The sequence below is a fragment of the Magnolia sinica genome, chromosome 19 (assembly GCF_029962835.1).
Source record: "Magnolia sinica isolate HGM2019 chromosome 19, MsV1, whole genome shotgun sequence".
Taxonomy (NCBI): Eukaryota; Viridiplantae; Streptophyta; class Magnoliopsida; order Magnoliales; family Magnoliaceae; genus Magnolia; species Magnolia sinica.
The window spans coordinates 27187914-27203956 of NC_080591.1; the positions used below are offsets into that span (position 1 = coordinate 27187914).

General features: G+C 34.4%; 1 pseudogene; it reads right to left on the reverse strand.

The window, feature by feature from the left end:
• The window catches only part of LOC131234566 (GDSL esterase/lipase At5g03610-like), a 51562-nt pseudogene that overhangs the window by 9787 nt on the left and 25732 nt on the right, over nucleotides 1–16043 (reverse strand).

Sequence of the window (16043 nt, forward strand, 5' to 3'; positions counted from 1 at the left end):
CCAATTCTAGTAGATGTTGAAATTAAACTACCAATCCTTAGCAGTCTGCCCAAGTACACAAAAGAATTCCTGTTCTAAATATGATTCGCAAAACAAGTTACAAAAAAGACAACCCCATATAGTGTGGAGAAGGCTATGTTGATGATCATATTACTAACATATTTTGTTAAATTATAATTTTAGTTATTATTTTAATATAAATTATTTGGATATGGCTGGCCATTTTTGAGACAGATCTAATACCCACGTTGCATGATATTGGACACAGGTAGCCATGTCTAACTGCACAAAATCTAAATTGAAGCAATGACATGTTCAGGTGAGGGAGCAGTTGGGTTTTTAAAAAAAAGCGTAGAACATTTTCAAAAGCAATTTTAATCATGTGCTTAGGGATCTACTTCCCATCTAGATGAAATCAAATTTCCACAAGGCAAAAGAAGATGAAAAGAAAATTTTCAAGTTATAAGAAACATCACAAGTAACTTACAAATATCACACCAATAGATAGTTCAGCCCAAATACATTCATCATCCATTCACCAATATATATATATATATATATATATATATATATATCATAAGTTTTTTTATTTTCATTTACATTCACAAATACATTCATCATCCAACTATTAACAACATTTACAAAAAATAAAATATATCCAACCAACTCTTAATAATAATTTGCAACTTAACCTGCTAAGAACCGTCATGCACTGCAATGTCTTACGGCAGAGCGGGTTCTGAGGAGTTACAAGTTGACCCTGACAATAGCATATAAATGAAGCGATAAAGATATAAATGATTCAAGATTAATTAAAGGTTTCGAGAACTTACATCCACCTCACTCTTGTTGCCAAGTAGTCTTGACGAAAATGCATCCACACTACGAGAATGGGAAAAAAAAAAATTTGTGGCTGCACCGATACAGTCTAGTATGAACGGCTGCCTACGTACCCAATGTTGGAAGATTGGGATCAAGAAACTACGTAGTTCTTAATATTTGGCATATTTCTTTCGATATCGTCGTGAGATTTTCAAAATCTCAACAATATCTCTCCTTGACTAAAAGTAACCAATTATAGCTTCAAACTAAAATTCAACCCTTAAAATAATTGAATTTTGGGAGAAAAAAAGGAAGAGATGGATTAGAGAAATCTGTTGTAATACAATTCGAGGGAGGGATGAAATAGGAAAGTAGAATATACCTCAGTGGAGGTGAAACAGAATACAGGACCTTCCGTTTAAAGGTGATGGTCGATGGACGATGACGCTCCAACGGCGCAGGGAGGATTTCTCGATGGGTTCGGGCATGTTCGCCATGAACATCACATAAGAAATGGCCTGGATCTCATGAATGGCTGCCCTGCTGTAGCAGGTGTTGAGAGGCCCCCTCTCCATCTCACTCGAGAGTCTAGAGATAGTGTTCCTGACTGCTATCTCCAACGTGCGTTGTGCATTCCAATTACTAGTGCTTACTAAGTGAAATCTGATTAATAGCCAGAGTAATCTATCTTCAATTCATTACAAAGCTCTAAATGTTTTGGGATGAAAACTCGAAAATATATCTAGACTGGATAGGGCCCGTACCTGTTTGGACTCAAAGCCCCAACAAGTGATTGGATGAATTAGAAGAATAGTTTTCTTAAAGAACAAAAGATATATTCAAATTCTAATGCAGCAGCAATAAACCAGACTAACAATGGTATACATGCATTAAGTCTACTGAAGAATGCATGCCACTACATCTATTGATTTTGTAGAAAATCTGAATCAGGGACCTAAATTCCTACAGACTGTCACCTCCAATTTGATACAAATCACAAAACTATGTCGTGTGAGTCTCGAGAGGACTGGTCTTGTGACTATTTGAACCAGGTGGCCTAAAAAATACACATTTTTGTTTCAGGAATTTTATCAAACATGTGACATGCTTGTTGCTCATTGGAATTCCATCAAACACATTTGCATAGATCTTGCACACATGTTCCAGGATGGAACATGTTGCATAGACAGGCTGCCTTACACGTGTGGGCTTAGCAAAGCTCCCACACCATTAAGTGATTTGGGCAGACAATACCATCATCCAAGATTCAGCTCAACAACATGCACACAATATTTTAATGAAATTGCATCATTGCCACTATCAGCACCACCCAATGACCAAGAACATGGATATCCATGTTCTAGCATGAACAAGCATACAGTATGAACCTACAAATGCAGGTATACATGACCAACCGATTCAAGCAGATTGAAGAGAAGTTCATGCAAAGATATTTCACATTCCAGTTATATCATCTCCATCTTCAACAACACCTGCATATACAAGAAATTATATACAATATCAAGTTTCAAAAATAAAAAAACCACAAAAAAATAAATAAATAAATAAATAATCAAGAAGAACATTTAAAACAAAAAACAAAAACAAACAAACGCAGATCGAAAAAGGACACCGAAGGGAGATGATTCTAATAATATGAAAAGGCAGAGAAATGGCTAAAATCAAAAAATCTGAAGAAAAAACAGACGGACGGTTTTGATTCAATTGGACCCAGATAACAGCAAATCTGGAAACAAATCCACCCAAACCACCCATTTACATAAACGGAAACTCAAAATCGGTTAAAAACCGCCAAATCCAATGCCGATTTTTTGCATCAATGCCTTAAATCCCTCGAAAAACTTGAAGAAGGAGAATAAATCCAATTCCAGCTATCAAAACCGGTTTCCTCGAGCAATATAGGATCGGGAAGAAAAAAATAACTGAAAGGATCATCGATCATAAAACATGAAACTGGAGAGAGATCGGAAACGAGATTTCATACTGTATAATGGAAATCACAGTGGGCGACGGAGCTCCTATCTGGACAGAGTCCGTCCTTGCAGGGCCGCGTCCATCTTAAATGGTGGGGGCCACTCATCTACCGTCTGCATGTGCATGTGTAGCTAGCAATCACTCATCATATACTCATCCAAAACCACATTTCCAAAGCCACAAGACATCAGAGAGAGACATCCACAAGCCCCGATTGTTTCAATGGTGGACAGGCATTAATTCAACAGAAAGTGGTGTGGAGAAAGAAAAACTCACCTATTTGAAGATGATGCTCAATGGAAGATGACGCTCCAACGGCCCTGGGAGGATTTCTCGATGGAAGATGAGATGGAAGAGGAAAAGAGGGAAAGAGGGAAAAGAGGAGCGGGCGAGGGATGGGTTTCCCGATGAAAATAAGATAAAATTTTCAAATCCATATATTGTGAGTTTACCATAATTTATAACACAAGCTCTATTAATGGTCGTACATGCATGGGACCATTTTCTGCATGGTTAAGATTTTTTATGTAATAAAATTATAAATATTTACTATTTGCACTTAGAATGATTATTTGGATGGTCTGGATAACTCTGCATCTCATCCATTATTGTTATGGACGAGTCACCACTATTTTATATAAAATACAAGACTCACAATGCAAAATTGGATTCAAAACGGTAAGTTAACTTTTGGACCTGGCATCGCTCTATGGGCCCACCATGATAGATTTATTTCATCCACGCCGTCCATCCATTTCACGACATCATTTTGTATAATATTCCCATAAAGAATATTGAAATAAATCTTAGGTGGACCACACAATCAGAAAACATTATTGATTGGACGTACATGGGTGAGCTTTGGATTTAAATCTTGGGTGGACCACACAACCTTTGGATTTAACTCGTTCTTTGGATATTACCTTAAAATGATCTCTCCAAATGGATGGAAGGTGTGGATACAAAACGTACATCATGGTGGGGCCTACGGAGTTTGCTGACGTCACTTCAGTAGCTACTCTCCAGACCCGGATTTCCTGTGAAAGGCTTTCGCAGGAACTTCCTGTGCAAGAATGCTGGGTGGGGCCCATCGAGATATTTTGGAGAAATACACTCCGTTCATCCGTTTTAAGAGATCATTTTAGGACACGTGACCAAAAATTAGGTGGATCCAAAACTCAAGTGAGCCACAAGAGAGGAAACAATGGGGATTCGGTGAGCACCGTTGAAACATTCTTATGGACATGAAAATTTTGTATCAGGATATTTTTTCGGTTCTTTCACTTTATCCTATTAAGAGTGACCTTATAAACGGTTTAGATGGCCCATAGACATCATAATGGAGCCCAAGAAGGTTTCAACGGTACAAATTTCTTTTCCCAATTTTCTCTCTTGCGTGACTCAATTGAGTTGTGGATCTAACTCATTTTTTTTTCAGATGCCCTACAATGAGCTATAAAAACGTATGAACAGGGTGGATTGATCAAAAACATTACAGTGGGCCCCACCCAGCATCCTTGCACAGGAACTTGCTTCGAAAATTTTGGCAGGAAATCTGCATCCCTAGTCTCCCCGGAACTAGCCCCTTGGCTGTGGTCGGTGCTCTGTGGGCCCCACCATAATGTATGTATTTCATCCATTACCTTCATCCATTTTTAAATATCATTTTAGGAATTTATTCCAAAAATGAGAGGTATATAAATCTCAGGTGGACCACACCACATGAAAACAATAGTGATTGGATATCCATCATTAAAACCTCCTAAGGCCCACTGTACTGTTTATTTGACATCCAATCTGTTTATTAGGTCATATAGGCCTAGATGAAGGGGGAAAGCAAAAATCATCTGGATCCAAAACTTTTATGGGCCCTGAAACGTTTTTAATGGTTGACGCTCATTAAACACTGTTTCCTGTAATATGGTCCATTTCAGATTGGGATATGTCTCATTTTTTGGTCTCATGCCGTAAGATGATCTTTAAAAATAGATGGACAGCATGGATGAAACACATACATCATGGTGGGGCGCACAGAGCACCGACCACCAGCCATTGGCGGGTGCCAAGGTGAGTAGCCAATCCGTTCCCCTTATTTGTAGCGTGGTCCATTTAATCTTTGGATATGATTCATTTTTTGGATAATTCTCTAAAATGATCTTGAAAAATGGATGAACGATGTGGATTGATTCCAAATTTTCAGTAAATCCAAAACTCAAGTGGAACATGCCACATGAAACAGTGTGGAAAAATGATTTCCACGTTGATACCTTCCTTGGGCCCACAGTAATGTTTATTTGCCATCCAACCTGTTCATAATATCAAAAATATATGAATGAAAATAAAACACAAACATCAACTTGATCCAAAACTTCTATGGCCTCGAAGAATTTTTCAATGGTAGAGGTTCAATCACACTATTTCCCGTGATTTGGTCCACTTGAGATTTAGATATGCTTCCTTTTTGTTCTTTACACCTCAAATTATCTATTAACATGGATGAACAGAGTGGATAAAATAAATAAATAATGGTGGACCCCACAGAGTTTACTCTGGTAAGGGTAATGAGTAACTCACCTAAATATAGTAAAGAGGGAAACATTCATAATCATATATTGGGCCTGCCTAAATGTGATTCACATATCCAACCCACTCATTATGTGTGTCCCACTTGGATGAGGGGTCAGACCAAGTTTCAGCCGCATCCAAAACTCATGTGGGCCCCACCAAGTGCTTTTATATTTTTTAAGATGTCTTCACATGGTTTTAGATGGTATGGCCCACCTGAGTTTCATATACGGATGATTTTTGAGATATCTCATAACCTAAAGGGGACACATCAAATGCATGGTGTTGATGTTCGACACACATCATGATGGGGCCCACAAAACTTACTAACATCAATTTTTAGGTTCTCACGATGTTACTAAGTTGGGTCATAATTTTGACTAGAATATTTGACCTATTTTACATGTCTGGTCCATTCACTCTGCTTAACTGATCAATACCCAAAATTTGACTAGTTACTCGCCTCGATCAAGCTACATGAGGAAGATATTGGGCATACAAGATTGATCAACAATTTGAGTGAAATTTGATTTTAACATTTAAAGGTTCAATTAGTGGATGTACCTAATAATTTATTAACAAACAGTTTTTATTTCACAGGTAAATTTCAATTTCTATTTAAAAATAATATTTTTTTTTTCAAAATGTATATTTTTTTACTCTTAATTTTTCTTTGAAAACTTTTAACAAAATATCATTTTTATTATAAAATATTTCAAAAAAATTAAAATATAAATTTTGAATTTTTATTTTCAAAATCTCAAAAAATTCTGCAAATTTTAATTTTTTTTTCCCAAAAATTCCAAAATGCCGATTTTTTTCTTTAAAAGCATCATTTTGTTTTCAACTTTTCAAATTTCTTTTATAAAATAATATATATATATATATATATATATATATATATATATATATATATATATATATATATATATATATATATATATATTCAAAATCTCATTGCTTTTATAAAATATTATGGTGGGGTCAACATTGTGAAATTTTTCACATTTTTTAAAATATTTTTAATTTTCTTTTTCAGGATATTATTTTTTTTCTCAAAATCAAATGCTTTTTTTTTTTTTCAAAATTATCAACTTTATTCAATATTCTTTTTTTATTTTCCCACAAAATAGATTTTTATTTTTTCAAAATCTATTTTTTTTCTCAAACATTGTTAAATTTTTTAAACTTCTCAATATTCTTTTTCATGTGATATTACAAATCATTTAAATATTAATTTTAAATTAAAAAATAAAAATAAAAATTTCACTCATTTGATATAAAAAGAAAATAAATTTTCTTTTCGCACTCAATCAATTGTTAAAAAGTAATCTTAGATACAAATATGTACAATTTTAGAAATAGATTTTTATTAAATCACTATTTTTATTTTTTCAAAATCTAATTTTTTTTCTCAAACATTGTTAAATTTTTTAAACTTCTCAATATTCTTTTTCATGTGATACATTTAAATATTAATTTTAAATTAAAAAATAAAAATAAAAATTTCACTCATTTAATATAAAAAGAAAATAAATTTTCTTTTCGCATTCAATTAATTGTTAAAAAATAATCTTGTATACAAATATGTACAATTAAACCACTGAAATTCTATTAAAAATAATTATTAGACTACAAAAAATTTATTTTTTATATACTCATTAAGCATGTTATCATCACATGTTGAGGCAAAAGTCCTTTTACGACGGACATGATCCATCGCAAAATTCCTTTTACGACGGACCATGATCCGTCGCAAAAGCAACTGAAAAGCGCGCCATCTGGTGTTTTGGGCGGGAATTTACGGCTGTTACAAAATCAAAATTTGCGACGAATTTTGTCCGTCGCCAACTAACGACGGACCAATATCCGTCGTAAATACGTCGTAAATCAGATTTTAGCGACGGATGTTCGTCCGTCGCTAAATTCAGCGACGTTCAGACCACGGATTTTCGACAAACACGGGCTTAGCGACGGACTTTTTCCATTAGCGACGGATTAAATCCGTCGTTAAACCAAGAGATTTTAGCGACGGACGAAGTCCGTCGCAAAATTACGTTGCAAATTGCCCATTTGGAATGAACTATCAGATGTACCATATATGATTTTAGGGTAGGATGAGCTACTTTAGCCACCCAACCACGCTAAGTCAGGTTATGCATACTGAATTTTCAAAATACCATTGGATCGACAGTCGGATCCTCGTTTTAATTTCATTTTTACTATTTATAATAAGTTTTAGTTTGAGTATAACTCGTCATCCGTTGGGCTTTAGGAATTGCACCTAGCATAAAAAGTGCTTAGAATAGTTAGGGGATCATTGTAGTTTGGCCATATAGGACACTAACTATTTTTGACCGAAAACCATGTGCACTAGTAGGAATCGCAACCGTCTATAAATAGTAAGTTTACTATTTATACTAAGTCACGATTTTTAGGAGTTTTATTTATAGTATGATTCTAAAACTTCTCTCTAGGGTTTGTAGTCTTATTTAAAGAATTGTAAACTCATTTTTTTTTTATCATCAATAAAATTATTTAGAATATTTTAGAATTATTTCTATTTTTTTCCCTCATGGATTTGAAGTCTCTTTGAGTCCAGAGAAGTTCCGTGAATTCAAAACAGTTATTCCTGTGAGGAAGAGGGTGCTCGACCTCACGTCCTACCTGCATCAGCGTAAAAACCTCAAACTGAATAGAATAAACTTCATTAACAACTCACTTTTGTGAACCGAGACACTACTTACTGCTGTGGAGCCGTTGTTGGCTTGATACATGGTGTAATCATTACCGAGTGCAGATACGAGCGCCAAGGAGTATTGGAGGTCCCTCTTTGTATACACCCCTTGTTTGATCAGCTGCTGAAACATGTCGATTTGGGTGGTCATGTTTGGGTAGGGATACAACGTATCGAAGACACCAGTCCCACCATAAGCGAAATTCATGCCGTATTGTTTTGGGCCGATATTCCTCCATCTGTACGGTATAGGAGATTGTATTCCTATAATGGCAGCTGCAGAAACCGCATTGAAACTAGAATTTAGGAGAAATCCAAAAAGTGGAAAAAAAAAAATATATTAAACATGAAAAATAATCCTTTGCTCCTTGAGCACGTATACGTTACAGTGCTACTAGTTGAATCGGGGCACTTCGCATGATTGATCAATCCAAACTGTCGATTAGGTCTAACACACATTCAAAGGGCTATCAAGCAAAAGTTACACTGATCATATTATCCGATCCATTTGAGTTGGCATTATTTTCTGTATCCATTGATTTGTCAAGAGATGATGGAATGTTTTGTATGGTCTCATTTGAGATGATTTCTTTGGCGTCACAAGCCATCTATGTTGAGCCCCAACAAAGAGATGGTTCCAATTACTGGATGTTCTTTTCTTAGGTGATATAGGCAATCATTTTATGGCATGCTTTGAATTGTCTGACTGATGTTATTTTTAGATTGATTGCCCATGAAATGTAGTATCACATTGAGAGTTCAAATTTATCAATTAGATGTCCAGGCATACTGATGCAACATATGTAGTTTACCACGATTATGATTTTGGTCCAATTTACATATGTAAGACGCTTTCCTATGTTTGTTTGCACTGAAAACAGGTGTAAAATGTGTGAATATATATGACCCAACCTGTGAAAATTACTCACGTGATGGACCAGCTATCCGTCCACATGAACACACATGTGACATCACATGCATCCAAATCATTGTAGAAGGGCTCGACCACATCAAAACACGAGTCAAATCACATAGATCAGATGAATGTTACCTTTGTACTACTGGATTGGAAATTGGACGGTCCATATTCAGTATACTAGAGAGGTCTAAGTATTGATATGGACAGGCCATTAATTATCTTAGGCCTGCCTTTAATTACCATCATTCTCAAATAACTTTGATCCAATGATTCTAATCATCTGATTAGTGGTTTGGAAAATGGAAAGTCCACATTGAGTAACTAGATAGTCTAAGCATTGATCTAGGCTGTTTATCGTGTGCAGCCCACCTTTGACTAGCTACCCCTCTTATATTAATTTGATGAGATGGTCCTAACCATTAGATAAGTGATTTGGGAAATGGATTGTCTATGTTGAGTATAATAAAGAGGTTTAAGTATCAATGTGGATTGGACATCACATAGGGCCCACCTCTAATTGCCATCCATTTCAAATCACTTTGATTTGATGATCCTGAGAATCCAATTTAGTGGCTTGGGAAAAAGACTTTTCACATTGAGTATGCAAGAGAAGTGCCCATCATGTGATGCCCGCCTTTGATTGATCATCCCTCTCAAATCATATTCATTGGATGATCTTATATTTAGGAAATGGATATGGTCCACATTGAATGTACTAAAGAGGTCTAAGAATTCATCTGGTCCGTCCATCATGTGGGGTGCACCTTTAATGACCATTTCTCTCAAATCACTTTGATAGGATGATCCCAACCATTGGAGTAATAGTTCTGAAAATGGACAGTGCATATTGAGTATACGAGAGAGGTCTAATTGTTGATGTGGGCTATCCAACCTTTCATTAGCTATCTCAAAAAGAGAATGAACCTAACCACAGGTTAGTGGTTTAAGGAATCAACGAATTTATATATATTGAGTCCACTAAAGAACTTTAAAAATTAATGTGGAACATTCATCATGTGTGGCCTAGATTTGACTGGCCTTCCTTTCAAATCACTATCATCGGATGATATAAAAAATCTAAGAAGTGGTTTGGGAAAAAGATGATCCATGTTGAGGTGTTAATGCCAAAGAGAGTACTTTACATATGTAAACACTTACACTAGAGGTGTGAAATTTTTTTGGTCATTTTACATCAATGTTGTCAAAATCCTACGATTTAGGATTTGAGTCAAATGTTAAGCAAAATAATATGAAGCCCACATTTGAATTCCAATTTTATATGAATCCTATGGGTTTATGATTTGAATCTTATTATTTAGGATTCAAATTTCAGTTTACGATTTAAATTATACTGGTTTTCTTCTATTTTAAGCTTTACTTGTCTTTCATTTTAATAATTTTAAATTGGTTAGGGCTTTGGTAATCATTCAAGAAAAAACCTTTTTTTAAAAGAAATCAATTAAAAATGGTAATTTATTTTATTTTATTATTTATAAGTGATTAAATTATATATATTCTCTTCAACCTTAAATCATAGAATTTTTTTCTTTATGATTTCCTATTTCTTAACTGTTAGAAACACCGAATCAATATATGACTTATTTGGAATGTTTTTATGGATGGTTATGATCATGTTGACTTATATATCATAAAATGATGGTTAGAAATCAAAATATCTTTTTCAGTTGGTCTACATAATCAAATGCCACTTTTTCAATGTCATTCTACAATCAAGAAAGATAACAAGAACATAAATTATTAAAGTATGCTTTTCAAGTATAATTTCTTGAAAGACAAAAGAAAGGAAGACAAGAATTCTTTAATACTATTATGACATGGTATTACTTGGTGCATATTGTGGTAAAATGATGATTGATAAGTTTTTTTTTTGTAATTTTTTTTTCTAATTTATTTATATTTATTTATATTTTTAAGAAAATCATTAAAAATCTTATGATTTATGATATGATTTGCGATTCAATATGATTCAACCCCTGTTAAGATTTGTGATAAGATGATGATTTTAACAACATCAATTTACATTTGTAAATGGAGAGGCAGGGAAACATTTGCACATGCAAGTCAGCGCAAAAAAGAAACAAAAAAGAAAAACAGAAAAAAAAAAAAAAAAAAACATGTGTCCAACTCTGTACGTATGTAAACGCCATGCAGAAAAAAAATCCCCTAAAATTAATGGCATGTTTGGTTTTCAATTCTCAGAGTAATTCAAAGTAAATAAGTCATTATTATCTTTTCTAGGTGTTGGTTAAGAAAGAATTACAAAAAAAGAAAAAAGAAAAAAAGAAAGTCAAATACACATGTAAAGAAAAATGTGATCATTGCATTTATCCATATCAAAAGGTCCATTTTTACAGTCATGCCCTTATATGACAAACATTGGTGTAATGTAATTAATTATTGCAGTCAAATATAAATAATATCATCACACAATTATGAGGTAAGTAATCATAATCCATTTTCAACCAATTACCATTGTAATTGGAAAACCATACAGCCCTAAGAGAAATGGAGTATGCAAAATGAGCAGTGTGGATTATTTGTCGAAAATAAACCAAAATTCCACTAACTAGATGATTTTAATAATCCGACTTTCCCTATTAAATTTGGACAGTGAGCACTTTGTTCATGACCATGCAAGTTTTGATCATCAATTGGAGAGTTATGATTGTTTGACCAATGTGATTTACGTTTTATGAATCATTCACTATGAGGCCTGTGGTGCAGGTCATGATTTAGATGATCAAATATTATGTATGAATGTATCTAGATGTGTACTTTAGCTCATGGACACTTGTTGAAAGGAAGGTGGAAATGGTAAGGAGAGGAGTTCATATGGGCTAAGGAAAATACAAAGAAATTGATCAAAACTTTTGGAAGATTATCTCAACTCTTCACTCAATGGGCCTTGCTGTGTGCGAATCACAATGCAAAAATCCTGAAGAATTGGCAATAACCCTCAAATGGAAGATGCGGTTAAAAATGCCTTTGATTTTCGCTTAACGGGAATATGTGGATAATATTTTCTTTTGGATATAACAAATTGCAGGCAGTGTGCTTCCACCGTTTAATAAAAAAAAAAAAACCTACCTAAATAATATCAAATTTAGATTCTAGTAGCTTTTTTAAAAATATATTGTCAAGAAGTTATCTTATTATTGAGAAGTATTATCATTTCAACATCTGTTAGATTTGTCTAGCGCCCGATTAGGTCCGTAGCGCAAGCATATGGCTGGGGGCTTGAGTGGGCCTCACTGTGATGGTTATGTTAAATTTACCTCACCACCAAGTGTGTCGCCCCATGTTAGGCCCAAGGCCTTGTTAGACTTCGACGTGTGTCACCCCATATTATAGTCATCCATGACTCAAATGGTCCACATGTTTGGAAACAGTGTACAAAATAACGCTCATGCTCCAAACTATTTCCTTTAATGTGACTCACCTAAATCATGGAAGAGCTTTATTTTTAGGCCCAAGGATAAATTATGGTGAATAAAAAGGAAAGCAATTCCAAGATAGGTTACAAAGTGGCTTCTCTTAAGACAGTATTTTCCTTCACTACAAATTGAATTCTGGTCTACTTATCTAAGTTACTGGCAACTTGCCCCCAATGTATAATTAAGCCTATTTTTTTATAGTTAATATATAATGAACAATGTTGGTGATTATTCCCGATTGCCTTTGCAAGGAATCTTACAAAAAGATTTGATTTTATTCTATCTTTGAAGTCATGGGAGTACAATAAAAAATAATGAATCATGGTACTAGCAGAGATATAATATTAGAAAAATAATGAAAACCCATGGCACGAAAAAGCAAATTTCTGAAAAACACAATTCCATAGAGATTTGTGTTAGTACTTATGGTGAAACCTATACCTTTAAACCCTGACTTATATAAATATCCAAAAGACATTAATTTGGGTTGGATCTTGTGTCTAAATAAGCATCTTTACGGCACCTCTCAACCATTCAATGCATTTCTTGACTGTTTAAACTGTGTTATTAATATACAAATGTCAATTACAGTTACTTTGTACTCAATGGTTTTCTCTTCAACCCACTACATAGTCACAGTCAGCTGCCACCAGAGTTGTCAAATCAGTAGCCCTCACGCTCACGCCGAGGGTGTGCAAAGTGCAAAGTACATCAAACCCTTCATGCTTATATGACTGTATAAAGTGTAAAATGAGCGGATAGGAAAATGACCACATAAAACCAACTTTTCAAATTTCATTTTTGGTACAAATACCCTTTGCAAATATTAAAAAGATAACTTTGGAAATAAAAGTTTTGAATCAAAATTTTGAAGAAAAATAAAAATAAAAGAAAACTTTTCATTTTTATTTCCAAGCACCCCAAAAATATTTTCTTATTTTGAAATACTCAGCATATCTAGCATATGCCACAAAATTTGAACCATTCATATAGTTTTTATCAGCTACATATTGATGACACAAAATATATGGTGAAGCTACACATTTTGCAGTGGCAAATCTCATTCCCATCAATTTCTTGGCATGAAAACTTCTGCAGAGAGATTTTCAGATTTTTGACATTTTTCTTGGCATAATATCAGGAAAATCCCAGTGAGAAAGGTTTTTTTTTTTTTTTAATTTTTAATTTTTAATTTTTTTTTAAAATTTAGGTAAAAATGAATTTATGCAAACTTTTAGATATTTATTTCATAAAATCATGATTTCATGATAAATTTGTGAGAAATATAAAACTGATGAGAATTTTGAAATCTCACGATATTATCATGATGATCTCGTTTAATAAATTTACGATGAAAAGGTCACAAAATCTCAGCAGTATTTGCCACTATCTCTATAAAATGTGATTTATTGATTAAATTTGATTTATCTCATTATAATATAGTAGTGTATGTAGTATTAATTGGGTGCCCGTCCGAGCTCAACACCAACCCGGTTTTCTAAAGGGGTATAAACCGTGGGCCCAAATGCGAACAGGTTTAAAAACCAGGACCAAAAATCAGACCCGGACCTGCTCCAGCTGGGTCCGGTTCCTCAGGTACGAGTACCCATTGACAGCCCTGCAAACAATCTCGGGCTTTCAATCTAGAGGTTCGCTGATTCCAAGAAAATGCAGAGAGCCAAAAACATCTACACGCTGGGAATGAACAAATATGAAACAGTGTGTGAGATATGAGCTGTCCACTGAAGTTGGAAATAATGTAGACTGTTCATGAAAAATCAGACAATTTCACTTACAGACCATAAAACAACTCTGGCGCAATAAAACAAAAACAGGAGAGTAAAACTCGAAATTGGAATATTTTACAGACCATAAAAGTGAATGAGAGAAAGAGAGGAAAAAGCAAGAACAAAACTATATAAGAATGAAAGCAACTCCAAGATGAATCCCATTACGAATTGAATCCTTGTTTGTTAATTTATATATCTAGGTGACCGACAACGTATCCCTAAGATATAATGAACCCGCTTTCCTATAGTTGATCTACAACAAATAGTGTTCGTGATGGATCTCAATGGCCCTTGCAACAAATTGTTAAAAAAAAGATCAGATTATATTTTGTCTTTATAGTGATAGACATATAATAAAAAGAACACTGAAACTTATGACATGAAAATTTATTTAAAAGAAAGAATAGAATTCCATAAAGAATTATGTTAGCACTAATGGCAAAACCCAGGAAGCATGTGATGGATATTGTGTCTGAATAGGTCTCCTTATGGCACCTTTTAGCCATTTAATGCATCTCTTGACTATTCAAACTGTATTAGATGTGATTAAAATATATATGTCAAGTAATCGTTACTTCTTTGATGGCTTGTTCGGATCACATCAAATAATAGTAATGTAGTGTAAGTGGCAGTAAAAACCTAATAATTACCATTAATACCGTTTTCAGAAATAAAACAGAATATTGCTCTTATGTAACATGCCTACTGACACGCAAAGTTCATACAAAATAAATAGATTTGACACATTTACATACAGGCAGAAATAAAACAGAATATTGCTCTTAGGTAACTGCCTGTCAAGTGGCTTCCATATAAATTTGCATCTGCTTTATTTTTTGTCTTATTACGTAAAATGATAATACAAGATGGGTGAACTGTTAGATATAATGCAAACATCATGGTGGGTGGGGCCATTAAACTATGAAACGGCTTCGCTACTCCCCTTGCCAACGGCCAATAGCTGGTGGTCGGTGCTCTCGGGGCCCTACCATGATGTATGTGTTTAATCCAGGCTGTTCATCTATTTTTACAGATCATTTTATCATATGAGACCAAAAATTAGGTATATCCCAATCTCAAGTGGACCACATTATAGGAAACCGTGTTGAATGAGCGTAGACCAATAAAAACCTTTTGGGACCATAAAAGTTTTAGATCAAGATGATATTTGTTTTTCCCCTTAATATGGTCCTTTATGACCTAATCAACAGATTAGATGTTAAATAAACAGTACAGTGGGCTTTAGGAGGATTTTAATGGTGGATATCTAATCACTATTGTTTTCATACGGTGCGTTGTACCTGAGATATATATCCATCTCAGTTTTGGGATAAAGCCCTAAGATGATATTTAAAAGTGGGGCCACTTAGCACCGACCACTGTCACAGGGCTGGTGGCAGCGGGAGTAGCCAATCCGTTCAATTCATGTTATGGCGCCTAGATTCCAAAGAATTTAAGTGATTTGACGGATATTATCCAATTAAAGAAAAGCAATAATGATGTGAATTTTACTCTACGTTATTGTAGTTTTCCGTGGAAGCGATAATGATGTGAATTTTACTCGACGTTATTATAATTTCCCGTGGAAGCGGAGGATCGCATGGGTACGTGTTGCGCTAAGACTGGCGCTCCCCTACCTCCGCCTTGCATGAACCGTTCAAAGGAGACCAAAGTTATATGTGCCCACAATAATGGATGTGCCCACAATAATGGATGTGCTCACAATAATGTATTTGTTATATCCACACCGTTTATCCATT